Genomic DNA, 15907 nt, shown 5'->3' on the forward strand with positions numbered 1-15907 from the left:
TTTTGTACAGATCAATGTAATGAGCATTTATGAAAGCAAAATATAAATAGAATATGCCCTCGAAGACCTTACATTTTGCTGAAAAGAGACAGGCAAACACAAGCTCTTGGCATTTAGGAGGGAAAAGGGAAATACAGGTGGTTATAACAAGAGAATAAAAAGATGCATAAGTTAAAACATTTGGGCATAAAGAGTAAGGTACATAAATCAATATGTACATAAAGGATCTAAGGGGCTGCTACTATTTAAGTGTGAAGATGGTTGCTGGGATAACAAAAACTGAGTAGAAGAAAATTAATTGGGAAAGTAGAAATTAAGAGGGTTTTAGAAACAGGGGTAACTGTGGGACAGAGGATTTAAAGGAGAGGGGGTGATCAAGAGTTTGGGGGTGGGCAAGATGATGGAGGGATACAATGGTGAATAATGAGTTTGAGAGGAGTGAAGAATGCCAGTTAAGTAGAGGTGGGTGAAGAGAGACAATGAGAAATATGGAGAAAGCTGGTGTACTGTCTTGAAGTCAAATACTATGATCACTATTACTATCATTACTGATTTATGGCAAGGAGTCGTTGACGTGGACGGGGAAGGGAAGCCTTTAGTGGTTTTTGAGAAGTGGAGAGCCATGTTTTGAGCTATGAATTAGGGAGATGATCTGGGCAGCAGGGGAACTATTTCAGAGACTGGGAGACCAAGAGGAAGCTCATAAGTAAATTTAATCAGAAGATACACTAAGTACTAGAACTGTGGTGATGATGATCTGTATGGAAGGAATGGGTGGATCCAAAATATCCGTGGAGAAAGTACTGGCAAGATATAGCAACAAAGTATTCATTCAATAGTATTTATTGAGCGCTTACTATGTGCAGAGCACTGTACTAAGCGCTTGGGATGAACAAGTCGGCAACAGATAGAGACAGTCCCTGCCGTTTGACGGGCTTACAGTCTAATCGGGGGAGACGGACAGACAAGAACAATGGCAATAAACAGCGTCAAGGGGAAGAACATCTCGTAAAAACAATGGCAACTAAATAGAATCAAGGCGATGTACAATTCATTAACAAAATAAATAGGGTAACGAAAATATATACAGTTGAGCGGACGAGTACAGTGCTGTGGGGATGGGAAGGGAGAGGTGGAGGAGCAGAGGGAAAAGGGGAAAATGAGGCTTTAGCTGCGGAGAGGTAAAGGGGGGATGGCAGAGGGAGTAGAGGGGGAAGAGGAGCTCAGTCTGGGAACGCCTCTTGGAGGAGGTGATTTTTAAGTAGGGTTTTGAAGAGGGAAAGAGAATCAGTTTGGCGGAGGTGAGGAGGGAGGGCGTTCCAGGACCGCGGGAGGACGTGACCCAGGGGTCGACGGCGGGATAGGCGAGACCGAGGGACGGTGAGGAGGTGGGCGGCGGAGGAGCGGAGCGTGCGGGGTGGGCGGTGGAAAGAGAGAAGGGAGGAGAGGTAGGAAGGGGCAAGGTGATGGAGAGCCTTGAAGCCTAGAGTGAGGAGTTTTTGTTTGGAGCGGAGGTCGATAGGCAACCACTGGAGTTGTTTAAGAAGGGGAGTGACATGCCCAGATCGTTTCTGCAGGAAGATGAGCCGGGCAGCGGAGTGAAGAATAGACCGGAGCGGGGCGAGAGAGGAGGAAGGGAGGTCAGAGAGAAGGCTGACACAGTAGTCTAGCCGGGATATAACGAGAGCCCGTAATAGTAAGGTAGCCGTTTGGGTGGAGAGGAAAGGGCGGATCTTGGCGATATTGTAGAGGTGAAACCGGCAGGTCTCGGTAACGGATAGGATGTGTGGGGTGAATGAGAGAGTCAAGTCAAAGATGACACCAAGATTGCGGGCCTGAGAGATGGGAAGGATGGTCGTGCCATCCACGGTGATAGAGAAGTCTGGGAGAGGACCGGGTTTGGGAAGTATGAAAGATAAAAGAGAGTGAGGAGTAAAATCATCACAGAGTATGAAAACTCTAGTGACAGGCTGGACGGTGAAAGAAATGGGTTTAGGAAGGGAGATGAGTTCAGTTAGACATGTTGAGGTCTAAATGCCAGTGGGAGCATCCATGTAGCTCTGTCCTGAAGGCAAGAGAAAATGTGAGATTGCAGAGTAGGTTAGAAGTTAGGTGAATAGAAATAGATTTGGAAGTCATTCCTGAGCAGGTGGATGAGTGAATGAACTCCCCAAGACAGTGAGGGAGGAGAGAGAGGAGAAGGGGACATGAAACAGAACCAAATCCCCTCCTTCGTGCTCTGCCAGAGCACTATGTACATTTCTTTCAACTCTGAGGATTCCCCTTACATGAAGATCATTTTAGTTTCTGTCTTCCCGGCTAGATTGTAATTTCCTTGAGGACAGAGATCATGTCTGTTGTGCAGATGAATCTGAAATTTGCCTTTCCAGCCCTGACCTCTCTCCTTTCTTGCAGTCTTGCGTTTCCTCTTGCCTGCAGTACATCTCTAACTTCATGACCCAGCTCACGTCAAATTTAAAATGTCCAAAACAGAACTCTTTATCTTCCCACCCTAACTCAATCCTCTCCCATCTTTCCCATCATTGTAAATAACACCAATATCCTCCCTATCTCAGAAGCCCATGACCTTAGCATTATCCTCAACTCTTCTCCCTCATTCTACCTGCTAATTCAGTCTTTAACCAAATCGTGTCAGTTCTTCCTCTCAACATGCCTAAAATCAGTCCCTTTCTCTCCATCCAAACTACTACTTCGCTTATTCAAGCATTTGTCATATCCCGCCCTGTCTACCACATCAGCCTCCTCAGTGGCCTCCCTGCCTCCTGTCTCTCCCCACTCCAGTCCTTACTTTGCTCTGCTGTCTGGATTGATATTCTTTAAATATCATTCAGTTTACTTCTCCCCTCTTCTTAAAAACCTCCAATGGTTGCCCATCCACCACCTTACCATCTGCTTAAAAGCACTCAATCAGCTTAATCCCTCCCCTCCATTACGTCAATTACTTGATACTAAACTAAGCCTGTTCCCTTTGCTCCTCAAATGCCAACCTATTCACTATACCTGCCTCCAGGACATCTCCACCTGGATGTCTGCCTGCCACCTAAAACTCAACATGTCCAAAACTGAGCTCCTTACATACCCTCCCAAGCCCTGTGCTCTTCCTGACTTCCTTATCACTGTGGATGGTACGACCATCCTTCCCGTCTCTCAAGCCCGCAACCTTGCTATCATCCTTGACTCAGCTCTCTCATTCACCCCACACATCCAATCCATCACCAAGGCCTGCCGCTCTCACCTTTACAATGTCGCCAAGATCCGCCCTTTCCTCTCCACCCAAATGGCTATCTTACTGGTACAGTCTCTCATAATATCCTGACTGGATTATTGTGTCAGCCTCCTCTCAGATCTCCCTTCCTCCTGTCTCTCCCCACTCCAGTCTATTCTTCAATCCGCTGCCTGATTCATCTTCCTGCAGAAACGCTCTGGGCATGTCACTGCCCAACTTAAAAACCTCCAGTGGGTGCCCATCAACCTCCGCACGAAACTAAAACTTCTCACTCTAGGCTTCAAGGCTCTCCCTCACCTTGCCCCCTCCTACCTCTCCTCCCTTCTCTCTTTCTACTGCCCTCCCCGCACGGTCCGCTCCTCTGCCTCCTCATCGTCCCCCGTTCTCGCCTATCCCGCCGCCGACTCCTGGCCCACGTCCTCCCGCTGTCCTGGAATGCCCTCCCTTCTCACCTCTGCCAAACCAACTCTCTTTCCCTCTTCAAAGCCCTACTGAGAGCTCACCTCCTCCAAGAGGCCTTCCCAGACTGAGCTTCCCCTTTTCCCTCTGCTCCCTCTGCTGCCTCTCTGCCCCCGTCTTCACCTCCCATCAGCTAAGCCCCTTTCCCCCCTTTCCCTCTGCTCATCTCCCTCTCCCTTCCCCTCCCCTCAGCATTGTGCTCTTCTGCTCATTTGTATATATTTTTACTAACTTATTTATTTTGTTATTGAGATCTACATCCTCTTGATTCTATTTATTGCTATTGTTTTTGTCTATCTCCCCCAATTAGACTGTAAGACCATCAATGGGCAGGGATTGTTTCTATCTGTTGGCAAATTGTACATTCCAAGCTCTTAGTACAGTGCTCTGCACATAGTAAGCACTCAATAAATACTATTGAATGAATGAATGAATCTTGATTTGTCTATTTCACTGCCAACCCCTTGTCCAAGTCTCCCTTTGGCCTGGAATTCCCTCCCTCTTAATATCTGACAGATAATCACTCTCCCCACCTTCAAAGTCTTATTAAAATCACATCACCTCCAAGAGGCCTACCCCAACTTATCCATCATTTCCTCTATTCCCTTTTTCCTCTGTATCACATAGACACTTGGGTTTGTACTCTTTATGCACTTGATGTTCACCCCACCCTCATCCTGACAGCACTCATGTACGCTCATGTACTCAGAACTCTCCCCCTTTTAGACTGTAAGCCCGTTGTTGGGAAGGGATTGTCTCTATCTGTTGCCAAATTGTACATTCCAAGCATTTAGTACAGTTGTCTGTACACAAGAGCTCAATAAATACGATTGAATAAATAATGAATATACAGAATTTATTTTAATGTCTGTCTCTAGACTGTGAGCTCCTGGTGGGCAGGGAGCTTGTCTACTAACTCTGTTGTAATCTCCCAAGAGCTTAATCATCTTCCCTCCCAAGCTCGGTCCTCTCGCAGACTTCCCTATAACTGTGGATGGTACGACCATCCTTCCCATCTCTCAGGCCCGCAATCTTGGTGTCATCTTTGACTTGACTCTCTCATTCACCCCACACATCCTATCCGTTACCGAGACCTGCCGGTTTCACCTCTACAATATCGCCAAGATCCGCCTTTTCCTCTCCACCCAAACGGCTACCTTACTATTACGGGCTCTCGTTATATCCCGGCTAGACAACCGTGTCAGCCTTCTCTCTGATCTCCCTTCCTCCTCTCTCGCCCCACTCCAGTCTATTCTTCATTCCGCTGCCCGGCTCATCATCCTGCAGAAACGATCTGGGCATGTCACTCCCCTTCTTAAACAACTCCAGTGGTTGCCTATCAACCTCCGCTCCAAACAAAAACTCCTCACTCTAGGTTTCAAGGCTCTCCATCACCTTGCCCCTTCCTACCTCTCCTCCCTTCTCTCTTTCTACCACCCACCCCGCATGCTCTGCTCCTCTGCCGCCCACCTCCTCAACGTCCCTCGGTCTCGCCCATCCCGCCGTCGACCCCTGGGTCACGTCCTCCCGCAGTCCTGGAACTCCCTCCCTCCTCACCTCCGCCAAACTGATTCTCTTTCCCTCTTCAAAACCCTACTTAAAACTCACCTCTTCCAAGAGGCCTTCCCAGACTGAGCTCCCCCCTTTTTCCCTCTGCTCCCTCTACTCCCCCTTCACCTCTCCACAGCTAAACCCTCTTCTCCCCCCTTTCCCTCTCCTCCTCCCCCTCTCCCATCCCACCCCCTCAGCACTGTACTCATCCGCTCTACTGTATATATCTTTATCACCCTATTTATTTTGTTTATTTTGTTTAATGAGATATACCTCACCCTGATTCTATTTAGTTGTCACTGTTTTATGAGATGTTCTTCCCCTTGACTCTATTAATTGCCATTGTTCTTGTCTGCCTGTCTCCCCCAATTAGACTGTAAGCCCGTCAAACAGCAGGGACTGTCTCTATCTGTTGCCGACTTATTCATTCCAAGCACTTAGTATAGTGCTCTGCACATAGTAAGCGCTCAATAAATACTATTGAATGAATGAATGAATGAATGTTTTGCACACAGTAAATGCTTAATAAATGCCACTGACTGATCGATTGACTCCAAGCACTTAATACAGTAGCACCCAGTAAATATAACTGAAGGATCCGTTAATTGGATGAGAGGCAGATGAAGAGCCAAAGATAATTAGGGAGCACCTTGTCAGAGAGTAGGAATGGATTCTCACATGTACCACATCTATAATTTCTTTTTATTATATTTGTTAAACATTTACTATATGACAGGCACTGTCCTAAGCGCTGAGGTAGATACAAGCCTATCAGGTTGGATACAGTCACTGTCCCACATGGGGCTCATAGTCTTCATCCTTATTTTACAGATGAGATAACTGAGGCACAGAGAAGTGAAGTGACTTGCCCAAGATCACACAGCAGACAAGTGGCAGAGGCAGGATAAGAACCCATATCCTTCTCACTCCCAGGCCTGAGCTCTATCCATTAGGCCATGCTGCTCCTCTCAATGAAAGAGGTTCCCCGGATCAAATGATTGGCATTTCATACTTCAAATAGAAGTCTGACTATGTTTATGAATGAATCTACTACATCTGAACCTATGGATTGCTCAGCTCATTGTGAGTAGGGAATGCGTCTGTTTAGTGTTATATATATTGCACGCTCCCAAGTGCTTAGTACAGTGCTCTGCACACAATAGAATGCTCAATGAATGCGATTGAATAAATGAATGAACTCAGAGGTGCCAGGGTGGAGCCTAGGCAGGATATCTGGGCCAAAGGGGGTGGCCTGGTAAAAAAAAATTAAAGCCAAAGCATTTAGGGTTACACTGTAATGGGAGCATGGGAACACATTGTATGTATACCTATCTGCATACCCAGATGTTCTGGTGTATATGCATAAACATACACATACATTTATCTTTATGTATGAATTGCAGGTGGCAATAGTTTGGAACAGAAGCATGATTTATGTTTTCTTAAATTTACTGACTGCTTCCAGAAACATTTTAACGGGTATTACATATTGTGCAAAAAGTGTGGCCACTTACACCTGGAAATTACTGAACCTGGGAAAAGGATGATTATGTCATGTCGGCCACCAGGGAGGCTAAAGAATTGGATTTTTTAAAAAAACATATAATTCAAGGTTTCTAACTCCCAGAGAGACCTGAGTGTCTTTCTGCTTGAGCACAGGCTCATTATATTCTGAACAAAAACTGGAGCATTATGTCCTGCAGGTGCATGTTTTTCAGTCAAAACTATTAGTCCACTAGGAGTTGCCTGTTAAATTTGTGTCTTTTTACAACCATCTGGATCACTTCCCATTACTCATAGGAGGCTATTTACAAATGGGACACTGCAAGTGTAAAATAGCCTGCTTTACCCAAAGTACTTTGGCCAGGATTCTATTCTATGACGATTAAGCAATAGCGATTAACCAAAAGTCCATCAACCAAATGATCAATGGTATTTATTGAACGCTTTCTGTGTGCAGAGCACTGTACTAATTGCTTGGGAGAGTACAAAATAACAGTGGATAGACATGTGGCATTAATTTATTGCTCACCTGGATATTACAGTCGAGAGGGGAAGACAGACATTAAATTACAGATATGTACATAAGTGCTGAGTGTGCGGTGAATATCAAGTGGTTAAAGGGTACAGATCCAAATACATAGGCAATGGAGAAAGGAGAGATAGGGGAAATGAGGCCTTATTCTGGAAAACCTCTTGGAATAGATGTGATTTTCAACAGGGTTTGAAGGTGGGGAGAATTGTGGTCTGTCATATATGAAGGGAGAGGGAGCTTCAGGTCAGAGGGAGGACACGGGCAAAGGGTCTGTAGTGAGATAGATGAGATGGAAGTACAATGTTGGTGTTGGTTGGGGTTATAGGAGGGAAGCGAAGTGTGCATGTTGGGTTATAGTATGAAATAGGAAAGGTAAGATAGAGGGGGTGAACTGATTGAGTGCTTTATAACACTGATGGGAAGGAGTTTCTTTTATATGTAGAGTTAGATGGGCAACCACTGGAGGATCTTGAGGATAGGGGATATGTGGACTGCATGGTTTTTAAGAAAAATCAACCAAGCAGCGGAGTGAAATATGTACTGGAAGGTGAAGAAAGAGGAGGCAGGGAGGCCAGCAGTAAGGCTCATGCAGTCTTCAAGAGAAGCAGTGTGATCTAGTGGATACAGCACAGGCCTGGGAGTCAGAGGTACCTGGGTCCTTATCCCAGCTCCATCACTTGTCTATTGTGTGACCTTGAGCAAGTCATTTAATTTACCTGTGCTTTCAGTTACCTCATCTGTAAAATGGTAATTAAGACTGTGAGCCCCATCTGGGACAGGGACTGTGTCCAACCTGATTAACTTGAATCTACCCCAGTACTTAGTATAGTGTTTGGCACATAGTAAGCACTTAAATACCATAAAAACAAATTTAAAAAACTGAAAAAAAAACCTTAAAAAAAAAGACCTCAAGTACATGGAATTCTGGAATTTTAAATAGTGATTTCAGTCCATGACCACCCCCCTCAACTAAGAGCAACTATCACTGCTTCCAATAGGTTATAATTTGGGGTCCACACTCTTGATTTCCCATTTCAATATGTCTACTATGAATTTTCCCGAAGCCTGTAAGATTTGTTTATATAAATGGTAATGTGGCTCCTGAAGTAACTCTGACTAGGACTGTATTAAGAGAAGTTGGGGCCCTGGGCTTAATGCTCTAGAGGGGACCCCTCATGTGAACCTCAGTGTTGTCATTACAGCACCACCAATCAGAGGGATGGTAGGGATATAGGGAAACTGAGGGCAGCCTGGGCTGCAGAGCCCAGAAGGCCTTTATCTGGGAAGTAAAGAGGGAGTAGGAATAGAGTATCAGAGGACCCCCACCATGCCAAATGGCGAGTCCTGACACATTTCTTCTTCCCCCTCACCCTCCCCACATCCCTGTGGCTTGTTCGGGACTCAAAAACAGCTGTGAAGTGTTGGGGGTGGGGAGGAAAGAGGGGTGATGAGCCACTCTGTTCCCTCTCAGTCACAGTGGCACCCCACAAGGCAGAAAGCCAGCACCCTGATGAGTAGGCACACATGAAACTGTCATGCAAGTCTTACCTCTTCACCTCATAAATGTCAAATACACATTTTACCTCCTTCTCTTCACTATTTAACGGCTTCTCCCAACTAAGAAATCCTCAAGATTCCTTCAGCAGATGAAGAGCTAGGGGTGGGATGGTGATATTCACCTATCTGAGATTCTCCCTATCCCCTCACTGCCCCCTCACCCCCACCCCACTCCCAAACCCGACCTCCCATGGATGGGCTAACTGAGGCCAAAGCAGACTTGGATCTGTACTCCTTAAACACTTGATATTCACCCCACATTCAGCACTTATGTACATATCTGTAATTTAATGTCTGTCTACCTTGTATTGGTAGTTTGGCGAACACCGCCATTTATACAAATGCCTCAAGCAACAACTATGTTGGTTAGGTTGAGAGTGGGTGACACAGGAGAGGTCCTGAGGTCCTGGGTTTAAACTCTTTGAGTCTCTGCATTAACCCAACCCTGAGTCTGAGGTAATGTGACTAGGTGCCCTCCATTTCAGTTGAACAACTGTGTTTTTTGTGTGACCCATTAGGGAAACACTCTTGGCCAGGGTGATGGGAAGGTGGTGGGGAAGTTTTTCATAACTGAGGCAAGCAGCATGGCAACAGAGAGATGAAGGACTGGAGGAGATGCTGCTGACCTTATCTCGCCCCTTTTTCTCCTTCCCTTCAGCACCATAGCAGCCATTATTACCACTCTGTTGCTACACTGAAGTGGCCTTTTCTGCCCATTTCTTGAAGTTTCAGGTATAGTGCACTTCTCCAAGAGGTCATCCCCAATTAAGCTCTATTTTATTAATAATAATAATAATAATAATAATGATGATGATAATAATAATGGCTTTTGTTAAGCACTTACTATGCGACAAGCACTGTTCTAAGCGCTGCCAACTCCCTTCTGAATTGCCTATAAACTTGGATCTATAATCTTCAGGCATTTGGTATTCAACCCACCCTCAGCTCCACAGCACTTATTTACATATCTGTAAATTATCTATTATAAATGATGTATTATAAAGTCTGTCTCTCCCTCTAGACTGTAAACACATTGTTGACAGGGAATGGGTCTCCAATATCATACTCTCCCAAGCTCTTAGTACAGTGTTCTGCACACAATAAGCATTGGATAAATACCACTGATTGGTTGGTTGATTGATAGATGGAATTACACTGTGCTGACTCCTTTAAGATCCAGCCTAAGCACTAGCAGCAGGCATTTGCATCCCATCCCAATTCACAGCAAGGATTATAACTGATGCTCTTTTATTTTTTCTCTCTCCTTTCTCAGTCCCAACCCCAATCTTCCATGAGATACAGGTTCTTTAATCCACAAGATCCTTTATTCTATAACTAATTTATTAAGCATCACTATTGTTAATCATATTTATTGAACATCTACTTTATGCAGAGACCTGTACTAGGGAGTTTAGAAGAGCACAGCCAAAGTAGAAGACCCAGACCCTGCCTCTAAGAATCTTATAGTCTAATCGGGGAGAAAGGCAGATACAGTTGCACACATTCATTGACACCAGTAGGAAATGCTAAATTATAACTGGCAACCACAAAAGTAAGGAAAAGGGAATAAAATAGAAATGGAAGTAAGTATAGTAGTATTTACCTCTGTATTAAACAAAAACTCCTCACTATAGGCTTTAGAGCACTCCATCACCACAACCTCCCCACCTCACCTTGCTTCTCTCCTTCTACAACCCAGCCTGTACACTTCGCTCTTCTGATGCTAACCCTCTCCCTGTGCCTTGATCTCGCCTGTCTCACCGCCGACCCCTGGCCCACATCCTACCTCTGTCCTGGAACGCCTTCTCTCCTCAAATCCAACAGACAATTCCTCTCCTCCACTTCAAAGCCTTACTGAGGGCACATCTCTTCCAAGAGGCCTTCCCAGACTAAGCCCACTTTTCCTAATCTTCCACTCCCCACTGCGTCGCCCTGACTTCCTCCTTTTGCTCTCCCCCCATCTCCCCATCCCACAGGACTTGTGTATATATCTGCAATTTCATTTATTTATATTGATATCTGTTTATTTATATTGATGTCTGTCTCCCCCCTCTAGACTGTGAGCTCATTTGGGGCAGGAATTGTCTCTCCTTATTGCTCTATTGTACTATCCCAAGTGCTAAGACAGTGCTCTGCACACAGTAGGCACTCAGTGAATAAGACTGAATGAATGATTACTATTTATTGAGCCCTAACTGGGTGCCATGCACTATACTCGGTTCTTGGAAAATATTGGATAAAAGCGAGACTTGCTCCCTGCCCTCATAGAGCTTGCAACCTCATTAGACTATAAAATCTTTGAAGGCATGGATCCTGTCTAGCGATCTTAATGTTTGGAACTCTCCCGAGCACTGAGTCCCAGTATTTTGCACAAAGTATGCACTCAATAAACACCATAGATTGATTCTCTAGTGAGGGCTGGTGAGCATGGAATATGTCTACCAACTCCATTGAATAGCACTCACTCAAGTCCTCAGTACATTGCTCTGCAATAAAAACAATTGATTGATTGAGGGAATGCAACATAAAAATATTTAAAGATATAGTAGTTAAAATAAATAACTGAATGTACAATTGAGTTAAAATACACTTAAATGTACCTGCATGCTGAGGATGGGTATAAATGCACTCCTAAATTGCTCAAGTTGGCTGATGAATTTTACTCTTGCAAGGGCTTAGTATAGTGCTCTGCACGCAGTAAGTGCTCAATAAATACCATTGATTGATTGATTAAAGGAGAGGTATCCCTCTTAGGACTAATCAAGGCCAGGATTCAGCCTAGCGGCAGCCTGCCCAAGCCAACCCAACCCGTGTCATCCCTGGAGCAGTGTGGGAAACTCTGGAGCAGCAGAGATAGAAAATACAGTCCAGAATGCAATGTTCTAATAATAATAATAATAATGTTGGTATTTGTTAAGCGCTTACTATGTGCCGAGCACTGTTCTAAGTGCTGGGGTAGACACAGGGGAATGAGGATGTCCCACGTGGGGCTCACAGTCTTAATCCCCATTTTACAGATGGGGCAACTGAGGCACAGAGAAGTTAAGTGACTTGCCCAAAGTCACACAGCTGACAAGTGGCAGATCTGGGATTCGAACTCATGACCTCTGACTCCAAAGCCCATGCTCTTTCCACTGAGCCACGCTGCTTCCCCAAGAGGAGTGTCAGGAGTGGGATGTACAGACAAAAATAGACCCACAGATAAGTGCTGAGGACAGGAGTAAGTATGTAAGGACTGATAAAAGCACCAAGTAGCCAAGCTTGAGGTCTTCTGCATCTACTATGGGAGATCCCCAGGTTTCTCTACCTTGTATCTTGGGTAGCTAGGGATAGCTTGGAGTAGCTTATATCTCCTTTCCACCAGTTACAACAGTGCTTGACACATAGTAAATGCTTAACAAATACTATTATTATCATTATTATTCTCTACCCTGCTACTGACACCCACCCCTGAAGCCTTAGAAGCTCAAGCTTAGTGGATACAGGAGAAAGGAAGGAGGGCAAGATGAAGGGAAGAGGTGATATGTTCTCTTCTCTCTAATGCAGCATTCAACCAATACCCTATTAGAGAAGGAAGCAGTAGGCTTCATTCATTCAATCATATCGATGAGGCACTCACTGTGTGCAAAGCACTGTCCTAAGCTCTTGGGAAAGTAAAATACAACAATAAACAGTGACATTCTCTACCCAGAACGAGCTCCCTCAAGGGGACCTCATTTTCTCCCATTCCCTAAGACACAATGGGAAAGGTGGTGTGGGGGGTTGGGAGGAAGTTAGCTTCCTTCTTATCCCCCATCTCTTTCCCTTCCTTACCTTTCATACCATCCATCTCTACCACTCACTCCAATTACGGATAATGATTATTTACCATCCCCCAGGCCCTACCTCCACCTTTCTGAACGATTTCAACCCCTTTCTTACTTCTCTCTCTCTCTGTCCCGACACTGATCCTTGGAGACTTCAACATCCGTGCGAACTTTCCCGAGATCGTTCCACCGACCACTTCTCACTCATTAACTCCAATGACCTCCAGCTTCACCCCTCTCACCCACTCACCAACATGACCACACACTCAATCTCATCATCTCTATTCCCTGTGTTATCTCTGATCAATCTGTTTACTGTGTGCAGAGCACTGCATTAAGCACTGCTTGGGAGAGTATGATAAAAGAGAATTGGTAGACAAAATTATTATATAGAAGGAGTGTGGTTTAGTGAAAAGCGCACTGTCTTGGGAGTCCAAGGATGTGGGTTCTAATCCTGACTCTGCCACTTGTCTGCTATTTGACCTTAGGCAAGCCACTTAACTTCTCTGCATCTCAGTTACCTCATCTGTAAAATGGGGATTAAGACTGTGAACCCCACGTGGGACAACCTGATTATCTTGTATCTACCCCAGTGCTTAGAACAGTGTTTGACACATAGTAAACACTTAACAAATACCGCAATCATTATTATTATTATTTACTTCATCTTTATTGATTCCCATGCTCGTTGTCCACAACAGCTGTTACAGACTTCTAGCTACCTCTTCAACCCACTTTTTTTTCCCACCTCCCCATTATTATTGTTGTTGTTGGTATACAACTTGTCCAAGGAGTTTGGAGGAATGGTAGGAGAGAAATGAGGGAGGGTGCCTAACCTCCTGCCCATGTATTTCAGCAATAAAACTGAAACCATTAGGCGTGCTCTCCCTGAATCTAACCTTCTCCTCTTCAATCTCTTCCTCCTCCAGGCCCCTCTTCAACTTTCCAAGTTTTCCCAATAGTATCTCAAGTGAAGATCTCTGGCCTTCTCTCAAATTATACTTATTCATGTGTGTCTCTGACCTCATCCCTTCTCATCTCAAAGCAAGTGCACCTTCCCTTCTTCCCTCTCTGATCCCCATCTTTATTTAATTTTCCAATGACTCCTTCCCCATTTCTTTCAAGCATGCTCCTGTATCCCCTATTATAAAAAAATCTCCCTTGACCCTACAGCACCTTCCCTCATTTCTCTCCTACCATTCCTCCAAACTCCTTGAGCAAGTTGTATAATAACAACTACAACAACAATAATAATAATTGTGGCATTTAAGCACTTACTATGTGCCAAGCACTGTTCTAAGTGGTAGGGTGGGTACGAGGTAATCAGGTTGGACACAGTCCCTGTCCCACATGGGCTTCACAGTCTTAATCCCAATTGTATAGATGAGGTAACTGAGGCAAAGAGAAGTTAAGTGACTTGCCCAAGATCATGTAGCATGTAGGTGGCAGAGCCAGGACTAAAACCCAGGACTTTCTGACTCCCAGACCCATGCTCTAATCCACTAGACCCCGCTGTCTCCACTTTCTCTCCTCAACCCCCTGTAATCTGGCTTCTAAACTCTCCACTCAGTGGAAACAGCCCTCTTTAAGGTCACCCATGACTTCCTTCATCCTAAATACAATGGTCACAAGTCCATTTAATCTTCCTCAACCTTTCTGCTGCCTTTGAGACTGTGGTTCACCCCTTTCCCTAGAAAATACTATCCAACCTTGACTTCACTGAAATTGTCCTCTCCTGCTTCACCTTCCTATCTCTTTGTCTGTTCCCTTTCAATCTCTTCTACAGGTTCCTCCTCTGTCTTTCACTCTCTGACTTTAGGAGTCCCTCAGAGTTCAGTTCTGGATCCCCTTCTATTCTCCGTCTGTACCCACACCATTGGAGAATTAATTCATTCCCATACCTTCTCTAGGATTCCCAAATCTGCCTCTGCAACCTGACATTTCTTCTTCTCTTGATTCCGGGACGTGTATATTTGAACGTCCACCGACACTTCAAATCTTTTGTGTCCAAACATTCATATTTATTGAGTGCTTATTATTTCCAGAGGAAAGTACTAAACCCTTGAACAGAACTTCTCATCCTCCCACCCAAACTGTCTTTCCCCTTACTTTCCTACTGATGTAGACTTTACCACTATAATTCCCTGTTTTACTAGCCCATATCATTGGTATTCTCCTCAGCTCATCTCTGTCATTCAACCCATTCATTCAGTCTGTCCTAAAAATCCTGTAGGATCTAACTTCACAATATCTCTAGAATCTGTCCTTTCCTCTCCAACCAAACTGTTACCATGCTGATCCAAGCACTTATCACATCCCATTTTGACCTCTCAATCAGCTTCCTTTCTGATTTCCCTGCATCCTCTCTCTCCCCTCTCCAGGTCAAACTTCACTCTGTTGCCCAATCCATTTTTCCGAAAAACCATTAGTTCACTCCTCAGAAACCTCCAGTAGTTGCCACATCAAACAGCAACTCTTAACCATAGACTCTAAGGTGCTCAATTAGCCCTCTCCCTCCCACCTAACCTTGCTGATCCCCTACTACAACCCAACATGCACACTCCACCTCTCTACCATCAACTTGCCCTCTGTACCTTGATCTCGTCTCTACCGCAACCGACCACTTGCCCACATTCTCCATCGGACCTGGATCTCCCCTTCATATATGAAGGGGATATGAACTTTCAAAGCCCTCCTAAAACCACATCTCTCAGTAACTGAGGCACAGAGAAGTTAAATGACTAGCCCAAGGTCACACAGCAGGAATTTGGAAGAGACAGGATTAGACTCCCAGGCCCATGCTCTTTCCACTAGGCCATGTTGCTTCTTGGGAGCAAGGAACACCTCTACTAACTCTTTTGTTCTTTCCCAAGCACTTAGTAGAGTATTCTGCACTCAGTAAGTATTCACCAAAACCATGGATTGATAGATTGATTGCTAAAGAGAGAAAAGAGGATAGAGTGAAACTGATGTTTCTCAGATGTTTCAGGAAATGCCTGCTCCGTTGAGATGGTTCACCCTGGGCTCCCAATATTACCTGGAATATGAAGTATGAGAGGCAGTCTTAATCTGTAAACTCCTTGTGGGAAGGGATTGTCTGCCGACTCTTCTCAAGCATTCAGTGTTCTGTACACAGTAAAAACTCAACAAATACTACTGATGACTGATTGATTTTTTGTTCCTGAAGGTCTTAATCCATCTCCCAAACTCTGTCCCAAGCAGAACTTAAGGAAGACCACAAACCAACTCTCG

The sequence above is a fragment of the Ornithorhynchus anatinus genome, chromosome 2 (assembly GCF_004115215.2).
Source record: "Ornithorhynchus anatinus isolate Pmale09 chromosome 2, mOrnAna1.pri.v4, whole genome shotgun sequence".
Classification (NCBI taxonomy): Eukaryota; Metazoa; Chordata; class Mammalia; order Monotremata; family Ornithorhynchidae; genus Ornithorhynchus; species Ornithorhynchus anatinus.